Raw genomic sequence first — 18,027 nt, 5'->3', positions numbered from 1 at the left:
TGCTGGTTCACTGCTGCAAACTCCAGGCTCACAGTCTCTCCTATCATTTTTAAAACTCTGCTCTGGTAGTATTCTACAATAAATTGCATTTTTCACGTTATGTGAATACTATGGGCTAAAAATGCTGTAGAGTGTCGTCTCAATTATGTACAAACGAAAAATTTACACTACTTGAAAAATTCATTTACAGACCATCATAGAACTTCTCCTCTATACACCCGGCAGGTAGGTAAATACAACTGACATACAAAACCGTCCACCTCCTACGTTTTGCGCATACACACGAAACCTCAGATGGACGCTGAAACTGGAAATGTCTGCTGCAGCTGAAAACAGTACAACGAAAAGTCATCATTTATACATGTAAAATTATTTCCCAGTGGGGCGCTTTCTAGTAAAATATTGCAGGAAACATCACGATAGGCTGATTCACGGTACAGTTATTCCACGTAGGAGAAAAAGGTCAGTTTTCATGGAAGTTTATGACCATTGTGGAAGCGTATGAATAAATTTATCTTCCGATGACTGAATAAAACTTAAAATACATTCAGTAGTTTGTGCGAATAGGAAATACATACGTCAGAGTATGGATTATAAAGAAATTTTGTATCGCTGCTAAATTTCACGATATGTGGCTATATAGGTGTACCAGCTCAAAATCATCGAAAGCAAGCAGGTCAGTACTTCACAAAAGACACGAAATTTTTTAAAAACCCTGACAATTTGTTTTGGAATCAAGCCGTTATTTCAGAGTGTGAAAATACCGAGACAGTGCTAGACAAGCAACTACATGTCTAACCGAGATAGCGCATACGTCGACTATGAATGCAACGTTTCTCCAAACAGTTACACCATTGGCAGCGATCCTCGTAAAAAATATATCGCCAAGTATGTGCACCTTATAATTCAGTCCAATTACGCTACACTGTAACTCCACAGATAATGAAAATAATGCAAGATAATTACCAAAAAAAGTCGGATAAGTGCGAAAATACTCAAACGCTAGCAGAACATCAAAAAAAAGCATCGAAAAGCCGGTTTCCGGAAGAAGACGAGCGGTTTTAACTCTGCGTTATAACGAAGAGTATTGCGAAGCTCGTGTGTACGGCGAATATTTCATGTCAAAAATGGCGCGTCGGGGTTGGTCGGCTGTTTCCGGCCGCTCCCTCGCCTTCGATCCCCTTGAGCTTCTGGCCGCCTAACCAGGTGGCAGCACACGTCGCGTCGAACGAAGACTGCCCTGACGAAGACATGTGATGTGCATCCCTCAAGTAGGATAGCGTTATTCGATTTTCAGCGTTTCTACGTATATGTTGAGTAAAATATGAGAAATCTTTAAAAATAATTTCTTAAATGGACAATAGTTCTTTCAACGGTAGACCACTGTGCGCGCCCACTTATAATCTAGATACAGCACCTGAATAACATTCCTGAGTGAGGTATAACCACCAGAAAAGGGTTAAGGATCTTATTCCGTGTTTATTAGCAAAAGGTAAAAAAAGGATGAAACCAGATCAGTACTAACAAAGTTGTATGCTTTATGGATTGAAAAGATTCCTGAGTAACCACGTGAAGCATTGCCATAAAATGTAGCAACTTTTGTTGCTTTTTTTCCTTTCTCTCTGTCGTTTACGCCTGTTTTGGATTTCATTCCATATATTTCGTGATGTAAGGATAACAACTATGATAAAAATACCGACTTTGCTTTTGTATCCATTGCTAGTAAATATTTGTACAAACAGCTTATGATGTGGTATACAGTGAAGATATAGTCCTTAAAATCGCAACGATAAAGAGGTGATATTACACACGGTGTTTGTTAGCTACCACAACGTTTCCGAATACCATCAGGAAACGTTCTAAGATAATTAAAGTAAATAATAGTTTGGGACCTTATCTGGCAACAACCGTTGATTACGGCTCCGTACATTACAATATTCTGCTTCTCTGGAAGATATAATTCACCAGAATCGCAGTAAATTATTTAAGCCATCTACGCCAAAGACCGACAATTGCAACAATGAAATTTCAGTATCGTGGCAGAACACATTCTATACAGGCTATACTGAATACGTCAAGAGAGATGTAATAAGCATTATGTGCCACCCCCTACCATCGAAAATATTAAAAAAATAAAACTAGGAACAGGTAAATTCTCATTTGCGGAAACGACACGAATTGCAGGTGAATTCGCCTTGGTTCATGCTTCCAGTTCATTCGAACAGAGGGCGCCGCCACGCTTGTAACAAAGGAGCTACTTCCAGTTTCTAACGCCTTCTCTTTTAGTCGGCAATTAAACTCTGAATGACACAATTTCCCATGCAAGACGAACACAGTGATTCATGTGCACCTACAATGATCTTATAGCATCTGACTTTCATTTAATTAGACTATACAGTCATCACCTCACAAGTATTGGAATACCACGAAGAAATGCACTTACAGAAACAGAAAGTAGCTATAAAGGTAAATTACAGAACGACAGTATAGACATCTGGTGATTACTGCCCCTTACTATGTAGAAAGGGCCGCCGACGGACGTATGCGTAGCGCGACAGGTTACTACGCTGCTTCAAAACTGAAAAGAAGCAATCCTTTTAGTTACGGAGTAAAATCTTAGGTGAATGGTTGAACTCCATGAACGTGGTTTGTAATTTTCTGTAATTACCGCATACAAGATGTGTAATGCTACTACAGTGATATGGGCTGAGGGCAACAGGATGTTTTCCACTATACCCTTACAGCAGACTGGAACAGTAGATGATGTGTTGGAGCGTTACGACAGGTCAGTCATTGTCTGCTTCCAGCACTAGCTAGCACAGTGTACTGTGTATGGCAGTTATTTTACGTAGGACACCGTTCCTCAAAACACAAGACGTGTCCTAATACAGTATGCTCGTCACTGTATAAAGCGATAAAACCGTTATCAGCAGATTCTTGTTTCAGCTATAGCATGGCCGAGTATACCAGAATCAGAGACACATTCCATCCCGATTTGAGCCCAACTTGCAGCCTGGAGCCCATTGCACAGCGTGGCCGAATTTTTAAAGCGATCACGTACATTAGCACGTGTGTTCACTCCAGAAATGTTTCCCTATTCTGTACATTTCTGAGGATCTGTTTCTACAAGGAACTACTTGCCCACATTCGAGCAGTGTTCAAGACTTCTTTTCGCGGTTCGGAAAGAAACTGTCTGACAAGGTAATATTCAGGGACATATTCCAAGCCATTATGACTATATTCTTCAGAATTTAGATGGTGTTAGTGAAGCGGATAGAGTTTTCACTTCTCGTCACGATACACTGCTATATAGCTCTCTAACTTCTATGATTCTTTTTCGTATGGCTATATAGTATTTGGACTGTATATTATTGAGTTTTGATCATCACTTAATGTAATTTTTACAAATAGTAGTGCGGTTTTCCATTTGAGGTCTCGTTCCAAAGTTCAATGAAAAATGAAAGAGCTCGAGGCTCCTTTTCTAAATGTATAATTTGTTCCAGTTTTCTCTTTTTATTTCACAGTGTGCGAAAGCAGACATTGTACAGTTTGTGACAACGCATAGTCCTCAACTAAGGCATGCCAGTCGTCAACAAAATTACAGTAATGCACACTGATCGTAAGACGGCAGTTTGACACGGATGAAACTGTTAATATAAAAACATAAATGTGAATCTGTCAAGAAATGAAATTATTTTAGTATATGTAGCCATCACAGTCTTCTCCTCCTCCTACACTTGAAGTATTGGGCGATTGCCTCTTGCGGTACACATCGTTCCCCCGGTCCTCCTCGATTTCCTCTTCCTTTAGGTTTGTGTTTTATAATTTGGAGATGAGGTCTTTGGCTACTCATCTCATTCATTCCATTTTATTCTGTTTTCATGGAATATATTTCCTAATTTATACATATTCAATTCATTCCTAATGTGATCATTATTAATTCTGTCTACTCTCGTACATACTTCTACAGTTCACAGAAACTCATTTCTGCTGCCTCAGTTCTGGTCTCTTATTGTTTATATGTGATCTATAACTCACATCCATACAATAAAGTAGGAAAAGAACATGGTCCTATAAAATTTCTGTGGTTTTGCTTCCAATGGATTTTTATCCACGGACCTGCTTATTTTTCCACATTACAGTTGTCTCCCTGACGAAAAAAAGCAGACACAGTTTCTATAGGAAAAAGACAAATTAATATATTATAATTATGATAAATAAAACACTTCCAGAATTCATCCAAAATATTTGTAAACTGAAACTATGCGGCATATTACGAAGGCTCTTGTATGTCGGCTGTTATATAGCACGACCAGTTCAGAATTTCTCCTACATACTCTTTCTTAATGCAAGTACGGGTGGGGCAAATAAAAGTATCCCGAAGAACAGAGTGCCAGGGTACAAGGAAACACGGCAGAGGAAAGGAAATACAGTATTAACCTGACTATACCAGATGTTGAAAACGACCACCATTAATCTCTCGGCACTTTTGGGCCGTGGTCAGCAAGTTGCTGAAGGTCGATCGAAGCTGAACTGCTGGAATTGCTGCAGTCTCATTCGAAACGTTCTGCCGTAGTTATTTAAGACTACGAAGGTGGTTGTGATACTCCCCACAGAAAGCAATCGCACACTGACAGATCAGGTGACTATGCTAACAACTCTGTCAAACGTGAAGATTATGCAAATTAGCTCCACGGTTCGGCCGGCTGTATGGACAGTTGCTCCATTCTGTTGGAAGTAACTGTCCGTCTTTTCTTCCTCAGTTAATGCTTTCACAATTGGTTTCAAACTGTTGGCAATGTAACGTGCCAAAGTCCGAGCCACTTTTATTTGCTCCACCCTGTATAACGAAAAACTTGCTGTTAATTACACCGATGATTTTTATTTGCAAGCTTATCGGCGATCCCAACAATAATCTTAGGCTGTCCCGTAGTTTTTTTTTGTATGCTAGACTGTTTTCTATAGGTATCTCCAGTTTTAGGTTATCTTTAAGAAAACAGGCCAGAAATCAGGGAGGGAAGACAAGTGTAGCGTCCCATCGGCGATAAGGGTATTACAGACGTAACACTAACTCGAAATAGAAAATAATGGGATGGAAATCAGCCTTACCCTATGCAAAGGAATCATCCTGGCACCAGCTTAAGCGATTTAGGGAAAACCTAAATCTGGATGGCTGGATCGGCGTCTCTTTCCTTCCGAATTTGACTCCAGAATCTCGACCACTGCGCAACCTAGGTTCGATAAGAAGCAAGCTGATCGTGGGAGGAGCTTACTGCGCCTCCTTGTGGAACGTTGATCTCTAATCGGTTTGTCTGTACTCCTGGATAATGTAATGAGGAAGCATGTCGAGCGGTCCTGTCTCTACACTTAGATGACTAAAGTTGTGTGTAAGAATCAAAATAGTGTGTGCCGTGTCAGTACAGAGAACCACGCGAGACTTCTCAGGCTACTGTTTAATGGTCCACGCACAGGTCTCGCCTGTTACGTGAGCAAGAAGGTGAGGCTTCCCAGCAAATGGTCATGTACGCACTTCATCCAGAAGAGGGAACGCGTTCACTTTTTTTTCCGCCATACCCTTTGCAACGATAAATTGTCGCGAACAGTAACTGTAGCGCCTTTTGTTCCAGGCTACATCCTAAAATTACCGCGATTACACTTCGCAAGTTGACTGCGGTGAAGCTTTCGGCTCAGAATTTTATTCTGGATTCGTCAAAATCTTTTCATTTATTTCGACAATAGCCGGCATGAATGCCACTGCAACCTATTTCTATACACCGTTAAACTTCGGATGAGTGTCCCAAATATCGCACATCCTAACTGCTTTTTATTTTCCCCTCATGTGTATTCAGATAAAGCGGGAAACTCAGAGGCTGGTAAAATATCTATTCTGCTTCAGTTTTCTGTGTGAAATTATTCAAACGACTTTAAAAAAATTGAAGATAGGAATTTTCCAAATAACTGATCGCATTTGCGCCATCTGTTATAGAAGTTGCCAGTTCGAGAAACATATCAGTTACAAAATCAAGGTTATATAACGTTAACTGGATTTGAAGACTAACACACAGCTGTTCTAATAGTTTTGTTGAAAACAATCGGTAAACAGTCTGTTCTGATTGTACTTTATTTTCTTATAAATCAGTTTTTTAGACTGAGAAAGTGAATTTGCGTTTTCTTCAATGTACCTTTAGACCCTAGCTCTTGAAAGGCTCTGACAAAAATTTGGATCCTTCTACAAAACTAAAGCCAACTATTTCCAGTCAGCACTGTCGTTTACTTTAGAAACCAAATAAGGGAAACGGGTCCTTATAGTCAGTCGGAAAGTCATTTGCTTTGACATTTCGTAAAGGTCGAAGAAATTATTTTGCATGCCGATGCAATAATTAGCAAGCTCTGTTCCCACACACACTGTCGGCACTTGTTTTCTATAAACCTTTTTCATTTCTAATTATGATTTTATGTCATTTGTTAACAGTCTTTTCTTTTTAATAATCAATTAAAGAGGGGGCGGTCTTCTTGCAAGAACACAATTTTTTAATATTCTTTTGTTTCTTTTTACTGCAGTTACTGCATTTTCCCTTTCCTTACTTTATTGTACAAAGTCTGGAGTAGTTAATCTTAGTACACCTAACGTTTTGTTAGCTTTCAGCGTTGTTATTTCTTTATTCTGAATAGCCCTACATGCAGTCGGAAAATGTGATGTGGACAAAGTCTACCGTTTCGTACTCTTATTCCTCAACATCTTACTAGCCTCAGGTAACAAAAACATAGCGGAAATATATTAAATTGATAAAATTTAGATGACGATGATGATAATAATAATGTCGTGGTGGTCACACAACGGTGTAAGCCTTGCGATTTGACGCCATATCGGCGATTCGTTTCGATAAAAGATTTTTTGTGCAAAATATACTGCTGGAGTCTTCTTTCACATACTGTTACAAGGAAGAAGATGTGTTGTACGCACCTGATCTTTCCGCAGCCAGAATGGAAACACAAAACGGCGAACGAGACTAGAAAGCTTGAAACTCCAATGTTTTATCTGCCAGTGAAAACGAGCTCGATGCTGACGCAGTCTGCAGTCGCGCCCAAAGCTCAAAGTTTACCTTATCAAATCAAGGGTACATACTGCCTTCAAAACAGATGTAGGCCATATTTTTTTTCCATTGCAGTTCATCAACACACTGTGTTTAGCACGGCGGTCATCTGACTATTTGGTACCAGTTTTCGCAAACATGTTTAGATTTCGTGTCTATTGCCTGCATACTCATTTATTCGCGTCTTTTTTGACATTCACGTACCAGGGTATACTTGTTTCTATCTGATGTGTTGAAAGTAAGTTTCGTCCATTTGGAATCGTACATGCTTCATGTGTGGTCGTAACGTAAAACTTTACGTATGTGCATTGTGTCCGTAATTTTATGTTAGACTATGTTCATTGTTTATATTGTTGTTGTCGTCATTGGTAGTTGCCATTTGCTCATATTGTATCACACACTAATTTTATGAGTCGTCTGTCGGATCTTCCACATGACACATGACACATTTTCCCTGCACTGGCTATTTCTCTTTATTCACTCTATTCGTTCCTGTCTCTTTGAAACTTAATTTTCCGACTGTACTAACAAACAGTCTACCTACTGACTGAAAAAGTTCCTGTTTATTACTTCTACTTATTTTGCGTGGGTCTTCTCTAGATGTTGTGTGTACATTTCGTCGTTAGTAGTCTTTGAACGATTCATAGAAATTTCGATCTGCATTTTATAATATCTTCGGTTAGGTTAGACAACTTGCCTGTTGTTTTACAGGATTTCAGTTTGGTCCATCTCAATAGATCTAAGGCTAAGCATTTTCTTCATAATCCTCCGTTCTTCCTTCGGGATGTTTTCCAGATAACTATATAAATAAAAGAAGAAAGAAAAAGGAAAGGTATAGCGAGGCGAGGGGTATGGTGTGACGCAGATTCGCCCTCATTAGCTACGTTCTTCCGTGTGAAACGGACTGCTTCAAAGCAAACTTATAACACCTACATCTACATCTACATCGATACTCTGCAAATCACATTTAAGTGCCTGGCAGTGGATTCATCGAACCACCTTCACAATAGTTCTCCATTATTCCAATCTCGTACAGCGCGCGATAAAACGAACACCTGTATCTTTCCGAATGAGCTCTGATTTCTCTCATTTTATTATTATGATCGTTTTTCCTTATGTAGGTCGGCGTCAACAAATTATTTTCGCACTCGGAGGAAAAATTTGGTGACTGAAATTTCGTGTAAAGAATCCTCCGTAACGAAAAATGCCTTTGTTTTAATTATGTCCACCCCAAATCCTGTATCATTTCAGTGACACCCTCTCCCCTATTTTGCGATAATACAAAAGGTGCTGCTCTTTTTTGAACTTTTTCGATGTAATCCTATCTAGTAAGGATCCCACACCGCGCAGCGGTATTCTAAAAGAGGACGGACGACAAGCGTAGTGTAGGCAGTCTCTTTAGCAGATCTGTTACATGTTCTAAGTATCCTGCCAATTTAACGCAGTATTCGGTAAACCTTCCCCAGAACATTTTCTGTATGTTCCAATTTAAGTTGTTCGTAGTTGTAACTCCTAGGTATTTAGTTGAATTTACAGCCTTTAGATTTGACTGATTTATGGTGTAACCGAGGTTTAACGGATTCCTTTTTAGCAGTCATGTGGATGACCTCACACTTTTCCTTATGTAGGGTCAATTGCCAATTTTTGCACCATACAAACAGTTGTAACCTACGTACTGCATTTAAGGACAGTTATTATGTTTGGTTTATGTAAGTTACGAAGCGCCTTTCTGCTTAAGGCACATCAGGCTATATTTTGACTAACTAATACCAAGTCTCTTGATGTTAATGCTCACACCCATATTGTTACTTAGCTTCAATACAGCTATCAACATTAAGCTAGTGAAATAAATTCGATAAGGAAATTGTTTTAAATATTAGGTTCAAATGTGTGTGAAATCTTATGGGACTTAAATGCTGAGGTCATCAGTCCCTAAGCTTACACATTACTTAACCTAAATTATCCTAAGGACAAACACACACACCCACGCCCGACGGTGGACTCGAACCTCCGCCGGGACCAGTCACACAGTCCATGACTGCAGCGCCCTAGACCCCTCGGCTAATCCCGCCGGCTTAAATATTAGGGGTTTTTTTTATTTTTGTACCATACACAAAGCCAATAATCCCTGTACTAAATCAATTAAACGTGACGGTGAATCATTGTTTAATTTCGCGCACGTAAGGACACTGCGAGAAAATAAACTATCACACGTAGAATTTTAGCAATAGAGGGATGAAATTTAATAATTGCTCTAAATGTAATTTGACTCTTCACGAAATTTCGCTAACATCTATGTCAGGTTAGCAGTTTAACTGTTGCTAATTGAAGTTATTTAACTTGCAGCGCATTAGCTTACTCTCCCTTAAATTATCACTATCTCCATTGGAAAGTAATTATTCTCAGTATAAACTGTCTATTCAACGAACGATTCGAAGTTAACATCGTCAGCAAACACTTCCTAGTTGCAAGAGCACCAGGATGCTCGTTACCTCCTCCACCTGAGTCCAACAACCAAGTGTATCTTTCTGGATGCTGTCCTGGTCATGCGCATTCAATGTTGTCCGATACATCAGCAGTGCTTCGCTTTTCCTCGCGCTTGCTTAAAGATCTCAATACCACCTCAAGGCATGGATATTCAACTTAAATATTTTAAGAGTATAAACATGAAAGTGGTGGTTTTTTTTACTCGTTCCGAAGGACCATAGATGCGAAAGTCAGTTGTCCAAGGAACGAGTCAATGCGCAGTGCACAAAATGTCTGTTACAAATTTATAAACAAAATAAACTAAAGAATTAATGAAACCCAAAAAGTTGAGAAAGAATATATGAATAAATAACACATCAAAGAAAAATGTCCGAACTACTGCATCCAACATCTGTACTGAATAAGTTTGCCATAAGGAAATCTTTCAACTTGGATTTGAAGACTTAGGACTTGTAACTCAATGTTTCCAGTTATTTCGAAATGTTACTGGATATGAAACCTGCTGAACAGTGCACACATTTCTGTGCAATGGTTAAGAAAGTGTTATCCAAGTGCGAATATTTTTCCGTCATATGTTCACTGAATGAATGTCGTTGCTTATTCTGAAGGAGCCAATATTGTCAACAACAAATCCACCGGTGGAGTACATGAACAGGGATAGGAGTTAGGATTCCAAGAAAGGAAGGAAGGAAAATTACGGGCATTTGAGAGAGAGCACAAGCTCAGAATGATTTAAGGCTGGGGGTAAGAAATCGGTCGTGCCCTCGTGAAGGACTATCCCGAAATTTGCCTGGAACAATTTAGGGAAATCACGGAAGATCTAAATCTGGCTCTGGATGGCCGGACACTGGTCTGAGCCGTCGTCCTCCGGAATGCAAGTTGAGTGTGATCACCATTACGCCACCTCGCTCGGTGGATTCCAACACACATGAACCACGACCTACACTGACAAAAGGTAAATCTGCCTGACTTCTCTTTCCTGGGTAAAACTAATACTGAGAAGTCGACACAATTGTCCCAAAGCATGATGCCTTAGAAGAGAAACAGAGAAAGTAAATTAGCTTTCCCGTTCCAGTGTCAGAGGCAGTGGAGATTATTCCAACAGTGAAGACAGCGGCATTCAGTTTTTGCACAAGATCTTGAACGCGATACTTCCAAGAAAACGTCAATCCTTATCATTTACAATTGTAGACTTCACAGACTAACCGACCACGTCGGGACGATATAATTCAGCTTTTATAACACTTCCATGTTAGAAACTGCATGCATTGTGTTTTGTTACAGTTACAAGCTAACCCGTTACCTGAAAGCTACTTGTTGATGTTACGCTAATAGCCACAGCATTTATTGTACGTTCTACGTCTTTCACAGCACTTGTGTCATCCGCTAAGAGAAGAATTTTTTGAATCATTCATCATGTTTAGCAATATCAAGAAAAGCAACGGAACGAAAACAGAACCACCTGCAACCGCCCCCCCCCCCCACACACACACACACACACATTACTCCAGTAAGATTCATATCTCTTCCCTAGTTGTTTGCACTGGAGGACAACCTTCTGTCTCCTTCTTTCCACAGGTGACGTATACAACTGTTAAGGTTGTGCCGAGATCCTACAATATTACTACTTTATCAAAACTAGACATATTCCTCTTATTGCAACTAATTTCGTAAGACTTTTGAACCTTAGTAAACATACATCCTAAACCAGTTGTAGTTCAAACCAATTATAGTTAAAGGTTTTCGCAACAGACCTGAAAATGGGCATTCCCGAAACCGGTCATACGGAAATAAAGGAAAGCGATCTGGAGACTGAATTTGAACAGTTTTATACTCAACTCAGCAGTTTTCGAATAGAATTTGAATAGTTTCTCAGCATAGAGAGACAGTCCCAAGGTGATACGCATCACACCATTGATGCTCGAGTCGAAGACAATCCAGTATGAAGCAGACACAGTTCCCTTCCAGGAGCGCTAATCGGTGCCACGGACGCGGCCTGCTGTCGTCTCACTGAGGCCCGAGCAGGATGATCAGCAGACAACGCAGCAGGCGCGTTCTTTTGGCATATTTACGTGTCCTACCTTCCGCGGCATAAATTACTCTTAGGCTACACCACGAGCCCTTCATCTTATCTCATCTCGCCTGCTGACTTAAGCGTCATCTCGTGCAGGCCACTTGTAGAATTTCCTTAGCGTTCCTCGTAAAAACCTGGTTCTCATGGTTGAGTGTTCATCGTCCGCCTTATAAGGAGTACGCCTACATCTACTGCTCAAGCCACTATAGGCTGCGTGGGAGAGGGTACTTGGTAACAATATTAGAGATTTTCTGTTGTCTACACGGCTCTCATCGTGACCCAATATTCCTTGAGTTATTATCATAACCTCTGAGAGTGGTATACGATACTGGCAGAACAACTGCCGCACCGTCTTCCTCAAATATCGTTTTTCTAAATTTTGTCCAAGTGGGATTCGCGAGAACGATATCGGTTTTCTTCCAGCGATTCCCATATAAGGAACTTGTACATTTCTGTTACAATTACAGTATGGACTACACCGACTCGTTGCGACCCTAGTAGCGCGGCTCTGAATTCGTTCATTGTCTTCTCTCATACTTACTTGATAGTTTTCTCAAGTCTGGAGGAATGAAGCTTCCTAGCAGATTAAAACTGTTTGCTGGACCGAGACTAGCTAGAGACCTTGAAGCAATGCTCTAGATTTTGCCACAGTAGCATCTTCTATGTGATATTCTTTACGAAGGCACTACTCTTCCTCAGAACGTTTCCAACATATCTAAGTCTTCTGTTCACCTTCCCTGACACTGATTCTACGTGTTCGACAAATCTCATATCGCGTCTATTATCTGTAAATGTTAAAATGATATGATATAATCTAATCTTGCAATATGATAGTATCGGCTGCTTTCTCTTTGATATAGGCATTTTCTCACGTTTAAAGAGGTCTGCCGTTCCTTACACCTAGTGGAAATGTTGTCTAAATCTTTCTGCATTGCCTTACCATAGCCCAACGACGACACTTTCTTGTAGACGACAGAACCGTGAGCGAACATTCTTTTTGGGCTGCTGGGCTAGAAATCGGTTATGTACAGTATAACACAGCTCAGAAACCTAAAATGCAATTGGTGAGAATTTTTCATTTTATCTTTAAATTATGTGTTCCCTGATATTGCCAATTATGCAATTGCTTGGTACTACAACATTTAACTCAAAACTTGATACACGCTGTTAGTAGTTTATAACTATTCGGTGTCCTTTATTATATTCGCACGTTTATGACGTGACGTTTCTGGTCCTAAGTAATGAGTTTAATAATTTATTCATTTTACGCAACCGTTTCTCGTGCAATGTGTAAAACGCGGAACACATCTGGCATACATACGTACATGGCCGATTGCATGCAGTCGAAGGATTTCCTTCATACCTCTGTTTCAACAATCTCTCACTATAAACAACTTGTGTGAGTATACTTCAGCATTATGAAACTTAACGCTGCGTCCCTTAGTAACAGAGTTCTATGCTTTGTCCTTAACTTTGTCTAAGTGCGTTGCAATTCGAAGATGTATTTTTGAATGTGAGAAACCATGTAGTGTACGTGATTACCATTAAGAACACATTATTCCAACATCAACAACTGTTATTCGAATAGCCTTAGGAAGTTTACCTTCACAATTACGCTATCTGTCGAGGTGAAAGGCGCTCTGTGAAAGGTTTCTTGCTGATTTTCCAAACTCATCAACACAGTTATTGAATCTGTGTACTGACAACTTTTCTTCACACAGACACATCAAATAATACTTCGTTCCAACGACCGACTTAATACCCCTGCTTGTGATAGTCATAGTCATGTGTAGGGACTGTGGTTGTTGTGAGCGGACGCAAGGAGAATTGGCCACTCTTCGGGGGCAGGTGGAGGCTTTGTCTGTTAGGCTCATCGAGCTCGAGGCGCAGGCGTCGGCTCGTAGTGGCGTTGGGGCAACTGTGGTGAGACCTATGCCTACTTCGGTGGCCTTGGAATCACATGGAACCCCTGATGTCGCTGCGTCTTCCGTCAGTGAGCATCTTACCGGTCAGCCATCACTCCAGGGTGAATGGCGGACAGTGGTGGGCTCGCGCGTGCCTGGCCGAAAGGCGAAGGTGGGATCTGGCCGCGTGGCAGCTGCCTTACCCCTTTCCAACAGGTACGGGGTGCTTCCTAGTGGTGATGACATCGTTTCCGAGCCACCACAGGATGCCTCGCCTGTTGGGCCAGTGGCCGATTCTCCGGCAAGGTCCCGACAGTCACAGAGGGCGGGCCTATTAGTTATAGGGAGCTCCAACGTTAGGCGGGTTATGGAGCCCCTCAGGAAAATAGCGGGTAGGTCGGGGAAGAATGCCAGTGTGCACTCGGTGTGCTTGCCGGGGGGTCTCGTCCGTAATGTGGAGGAGGCCCTTCCGGCAGCTATTGAACGCACTGGGTGTGACCGGCTGCAGATAGTAGCACATGTCGGAACGAATGACGCCTGCCGCTTGGGTTCTGAGGCCATCCTTGGTTCCTTCCGGCGGCTGGCTGATTTGGTGAAGACAACCAGCATCGCACGCGGAGTGCAAGCTGAGCTTAATATCTGCAGCATAGTGCCCAGAGTCGATCGCGGTCCTCTGGTTTGGAGCCGTGTGGAGGGTGTAAACCAGAGGCTCAGACGACTCTGCGACTATAATGGTTGCAAATTCATCGACCTCCGTTATTGGGTGGAGAACTGTAGGGCCCCCCTAGACAGGTCAGGCGTGCACTACACACCGGAAGCAGCTACTAGGGTAGCAGAGTACGTGTGGCGTGCACACGGGGGTTTTTTAGGTTAGAGGGACCCCCCCTTGGGCGAAACGATAAAATACCTGACGGCTTACCAGAGAGGACATTATCATCGTTGATAAAGAACGTCCGTCCTCAGAGACCAAAAACAGGAAAAGTTAACGTAATATTGGTAAACTGCAGGAGTATCCAGGGTAAGGTTCCTGAATTAGTATCTCTTATTGAAGGAAATAGTGCGCATATAGTATTAGGAACGGAAAGTTGGTTAAAACCGGAAGTGAACAGTAACGAAATCCTAGACACAGAATGGAATATATACCGCAAGGATAGGATAAACGCCAATGGTGGAGGAGTATTTATAGCAGTAAAGAATTCAATAATATCCAGTGAAGTTATTAGCGAATGCGAATGTGAAATAATCTGGGTTAAGCTAAGTATCAAAGGTGGGTCAGATATGATAGTCGGATGCTTCTATAGACCACCTGCATCAGCAACCGTAGTAGTTGAGCGCCTCAGAGAGAACCTGCAGAACGTCGTGAAGAAGTTTCGTGATCATACTATTGTAATAGGGGGAGACTTCAATCTACCAGGTATAGAATGGGATAGTCACACAATCAGAACTGGAGCCAGGGACAGAGACTCTTGTGACATTATCCTGACTGCCTTGTCCGAGAATTACTTCGAGCAGATAGTTAGAGAACCAACTCGTGAAGCTAACGTTTTAGACCTCATAGCAACAAATAGACCGGAACTTTTCGACTCCGTGAATGTAGAAGAGGGTATCAGTGATCATAAGTCAGTGGTTCCATCAATGACTACAAGTGTAATAAGAAATGCCAAGAAAGGAAGGAAAATATATTTGCTTAACAAGAGTGATAGGGCACAAATCGCAGAATATCTGAGTGACCACCATCAAACGTTCATTTCTGAGGAAGAGGATGTGGAACAAAAATGTTAAAAATTCAGAAACATCGTCCTGTACGCCTTAGATAAGTTCGTACCGACTAAGGTCCAAAGCGAGGGGAAAGATCCACCGTGGTATAACAATCATGTACGAAAGGTACTACGGAAACAAAGAAAGCTTCATCATAGGTTTAAGAGTAGTCGAATCATAGCAGATAAGGAAAAGCTGAACGAAGCGAAAAAGAGCGTAAAGAGAGCAATGAGAGAAGCATTCAACGAATTCGAACATAAAACATTGGCAAACAATCTAAACAAGAACCCTAAAAAGTTTTGGTCATATGTAAAATCGGTAAGCGGATCTAAATCCCCTATTCAGTCACTCGTTGACCACGATGGCACCGAAACAGAGGACGACCGAAGAAAGGCAGAAATACTGAATTCAGTGTTCCGAAACTGTTTCACTGCGGAAAATCGTAACACGGTCCCTGACTTCAGCCGTCGCACGGACGCCAAAATGGAAAATATTGAAATAAACGATATCGGAATTGAAAAACAACTGCTATCACTTAGTAGCGGAAAAGCATCCGGACCAGACGAGATACCCTTAAGATTCTACAGTGATTATGCTAAAGAACTTGCCCCCTTTCTATCAGCAATTTATCGTAGATCGCTGGAAGAACGTAAAGTACCTAGCGACTGGAAGAAAGCGCAGGTCGTTCCCATTTTCAAGAAGGGTCATAAATCAGATGCGAATAATTATAGGCCTATTTCGCTTACGTCAATCTGTTGTAGAATAATGGAACATGTTTTGTGTTCTCGTATTATGACGTTCTTAGATAATACAAATCTCCTTCATCATAACCAACATGGATTCCGCAAACAGAGATCATGTGAAACTCAGCTCGCCCTATTTGCCCAAGAAATTCACAGTGCCGTAGACACTGGCGAGCAGATTGATGCCGTATTCCTGGACTTCAGGAAGGCATTTGATACGGTTCCGCACTTACGTTTAGTGAAAAAAATACGAGCTTACGGAATATCGGACCAGGTTTGTGATTGGATTCAGGATTTCCTAGAAGAAAGAACATAACATGTCATTCTTAACGGTTCAAAATCTGCAGATGTAGAGGTAATTTCGGGAGTACCGCAAGGAAGCGTGATAGGACCTTTATTGTTTACAATATACATAAATGACTTAGTTGACAACATCGGTAGCTCCGTGAGGCTATTTGCAGATGACACGGTTGTCTACAAGAAAGTAGCAACATCAGAAGACTCGTACGTACTCCAGGAAGACCTGCAGAGGATTAATGCATGGTGCGACAGCTGGCAGCTTTCCCTAAACGTAGATAAATGTAATATAATGCGCATACATAGGGGCAGAAATCCATTCCAGTACGATTATGCCATAGGTGGTAAATCATTGGAAGCGGTAACGACCGTAAAATACTTAGGAGTTACTATCCGGAGCGATCTGAAGTGGAATGATCACATAAAACAAATAGTGGGAAAAGCAGGCGCCAGGTTGAGATTCATAGGAAGAATTCTAAGAAAATGTGACTCATCGACGAAAGAAGTAGCTTACAAAACGCTTGTTCGTCCGATTCTTGAGTATTGTTCATCAGTATGGGACCCTTACCAGGTTGGATTAATAGAAGAGATAGACATGATCCAGCGAAAAGCAGCGCGATTCGTCATGGGGACATTTAGTCAGCGCGAGAGCGTTACGGAGATGCTGAACAAGCTCCAGTGGCGGACACTTCAAGAAAGGCGTTACGCAATACGGAGAGGTTTATTATCGAAATTACGGGAGAGCACATTCCGGGAAGAGATGGGCAACATATTACTACCGCCCACATATATCTCGCGTAATGATCACAACGAAAAGATCCGAGAAATTAGAGCAAATACGGAGACTTACAAGCAGTCGTTCTTCCCACGCACAATTCGTGAATGGAACAGGGAAGGGGGGATCAGATAGTGGTACAATAAGTACCCTCCGCCACACACCGTAAGGTGGCTCGCGGAGTATAGATGTAGATGTAGATGTAGATAATATATCAAAAATTGGTACATTTTCCATGTGAAGCTACACAGTGTAAAATGAAAACACAAATTATGACTTTTATAATAATTTACAGGGAATGTGGCGAGTTTCCGTAAATTCGAAGAAGTTTAGTAAAATTTATACCGATTCAAATGAATCGATATTCCACCTGCGTACAGATGAAGTAGCAAACTACAGTTCTCATTACACTGCCTCAAGCACCTTCTTTAAAACCACTCACGCACAGAATACGCGCAGCAACAATCAGATGACTGTATTTCGTTTCGTCTAACACCACTAAAGGAATTGACTGGGCATATCTTAACATGCGAAATAGCTCAGAAACCTATAGAACATGAACTTTGAACTACGTATTAGCAGGCGCCGGCCGGAGTGGCCGTGCGGTTCTAGGTGCTACAGTCTGGAACCGGGCGACCGCTACGGTCGCAGGTTCGAATCCTGCCTCGGGCATGGATATGTGTGATGTCCTTAGGTTGGTTAGGTTTAATTAGTTCTAAGTTCTAGGCGACTGATGACCTCAGAAGTTAAGTCGCATAGTGCTCAGAGCCACTTGAACCATTTTGAACGTATTAGCAGCTGTTCTGCTACAAATCATTCGTACCGTATCAAAGGTTGTACTTAATTTTAGGACACAGAATAAGAGGTATTCCATTAATCTAGCTACCTAATCTAT

Source organism: Schistocerca piceifrons, chromosome X (assembly GCF_021461385.2).
Source record: "Schistocerca piceifrons isolate TAMUIC-IGC-003096 chromosome X, iqSchPice1.1, whole genome shotgun sequence".
NCBI classification, from domain to species: Eukaryota; Metazoa; Arthropoda; class Insecta; order Orthoptera; family Acrididae; genus Schistocerca; species Schistocerca piceifrons.
The sequence above is the reverse complement of the archived record's forward strand: the minus strand, read 5'-3'. Positions refer to the sequence as shown.